The sequence below is a fragment of the Macrobrachium nipponense genome, chromosome 10, assembly GCF_015104395.2.
Source record: "Macrobrachium nipponense isolate FS-2020 chromosome 10, ASM1510439v2, whole genome shotgun sequence".
Classification (NCBI taxonomy): domain Eukaryota; kingdom Metazoa; phylum Arthropoda; class Malacostraca; order Decapoda; family Palaemonidae; genus Macrobrachium; species Macrobrachium nipponense.
In genome coordinates, this window is record NC_087204.1 from 82,966,883 (window position 1) to 82,969,382 (window position 2,500).

The 2,500-nt window shown below is 34.4% G+C and overlaps 1 protein-coding gene across 1 annotated transcript in view; it reads left to right on the forward strand.

Annotated features, from left to right (window-relative positions):
* LOC135223731 (dipeptidase 1-like) overlaps positions 1-2,500 on the forward strand; it is an 89,746-nt gene that overhangs the window by 68,856 nt on the left and 18,390 nt on the right. The gene's annotated exons all lie outside the window — the stretch shown is intronic.

Below are 2,500 nucleotides of genomic sequence, written 5' to 3' on the forward strand. Positions count from 1 at the left end.
AATATCCGCCCCCCCCCAACCCCGACTGCCCCCCAAAAACTACCTTTCATATAATCCATATACCAACCAAAGCGTGGAATTTTCCAATCTGTTCCAAAATAAAATTTGTCCCTGTTGAAATTACGGCTGGTTAATGAACCACTGCCTTTCAATCAAGTCCTGGGCCAATGGCTCTCAATCATTCTCTTTCCAAGTGACAATTCAAAGGGAGTCCTCTTGGCGTAGATTTATGTAGTTCAGATAACAATGAATGAACTATTTTTTTCTTCCCGATACTTTCATTGCGGGTTTAAAATTATTTTTACGAAAATATTATTTCTCTTGGTTTTTTCTGCGCCCACAAACACACACACACACAGAAAACTCTCTTTCTGCATATTATTGTTAGAATATATATTACTATATATCATTTTTATATTATATAATTATAAGTATATATATATATATATAATATATATATATGTATAGTATTGTTTTTTTTCAAAATGTACTGATTTCTGGAAGAATCATTGTTTACTGCGTGTATCCTTCAAGGTGAGGCTAGACTCAGGCGGCTCCTCCTTTCTGTAGAGTGAAATCGCCCTTATGGCTAATCTTGTAGTGTCAGTTTGTATATTAAGCCTTCTTTTCACTATGCTGTTCTCTGTAAAATCAGTTTGCCTCAGTAAGTACTTGGCTATCTCGCTTTTTCATTTTTTGCCTTCGTGGCAAAAAAAAACTTTATTTATACATAGCATCACGTTTTATATACTTAAGATCAAGTTATTCATATTATATATATATATATATATATATATATATATATATATATTCTATATATATATATATATATATATATATAAGGCTCATCAGCGGTGCGTCGAGCTAATATCCTAACAGCAAGCACTATACCAATTCCCTTTGCTCTGCATTCCCTCTCATTCCTATTGGGTAGTAGGGCTCCTCATTTCCAATACCTCTGTCACACCATTCATCTCTCCGTTATACTTCATAACACTGGCGAATTACATACTCTTCCGTAATTTCTCTGCATTCTTTCCACTTGACCAAACCACCAAAAAACTCTTTGGTCTATCCTTTCATCTATGTTACCTTTTATAACACTTATTTGTCTCCACATTCCTCAACTTTTCTTCTTTTCCGGGCCGAAAAGAAAAAAAACCATGCAAACAGTTCATCTCAACAGTGTCAACCTTTTTAACATGTTATTTCGATTCACTGTATACACTACACTTCCATAAAGGAGAATTAGCTTTTTAAAACCCCTCTGAGATTGCCCCGTTGTCTTCCATAGACCATCAAGTTCTACTCTTAAACTTTAGCAAACATCTTGCTACCTTGTTGCTTACATATTTTGCAACACTTGTCTCTCCCTTCATCATTGGTCACACGTATTGTTCTATACTTCTGCAAGTCAACAACTTCCATTCTTACATCATCCATATAAACATTACAGCAAACTAAGGCTTCTCCATTTTACAATCTAACACACGATTCACTTTGAATCACTAGGCAAATTATCTTCCTAAAGCATCAAATTTAATGTTTCTTACATAAATACTTCTTGATAAATATCTGACGTGTATATCCCCTTAATATTTGAACGTAACGCTGTTCTTCACTTATAAATCTCCCGTGTCTTACATTCTCAAATAAACTCCTGTCATATATTATCTCAGGCAAGCTAAATAATGTCATCGCCTTTAATTCTTACAGCCATCTCTATCACCTTCATCTTCACAGAAAGGACTCATTAGATGTCTGACTAATTCCTTCGGAAATTTCCCAACGTCGAGAAAAAGCTTAAACATTGAAATAAAATGGCAATGCAATGAAAACTCACGTTCTGTAATTGCTGATATTTTGAAAGCTTTAAGCCGTTAAAAAATTAGAAGGGAAAAGAGAAAAGAAATATTACCTCTCATGCCGAGTTGAGAACTCTTGCAGGGGAGAAAAAGACGTCTAAAGGTTTTCTCATAACATTACATGTACTTACTCTTATGCAAGAGTAGATGTAAGCATATGCATTTACATCAAATATCCCTACCCATCGAGTGGCTGTGCAATTTCCCCCGATGTTTTACATCCAGATAACCTGATCCAATCAAGTTAAAAGCCGCTGCATCACTCCCTGGAGGATTGCTTCTTTTAGCTCTTGAATTGAGGAGGTGGAATGTATAGTCGGTGATGTGTTTGCGGCAAGTAATGGTCGGGTATACTAATATATAAAATCGACTTTCTTCTTTTTCTGTTTATATTTTTAGGAATATTTGGTATAGTTATATAAAAACTGAGCTCAAGTAGACGCGCAGTCATTAAATATTCAAGTTTTTGTAAAATTTAGTGGAATTACCTGTTGACATCTAAGATCTGAATTAAAATATCTTTATTATATTCCGCACACAATGCACTACTCTAAAATGCAACATTAGCATTAAAGCACGAATTTGTAGAAAAAGAAATTCCATGACCTAATTTTAATTGGAAAGCAAAAAATCCT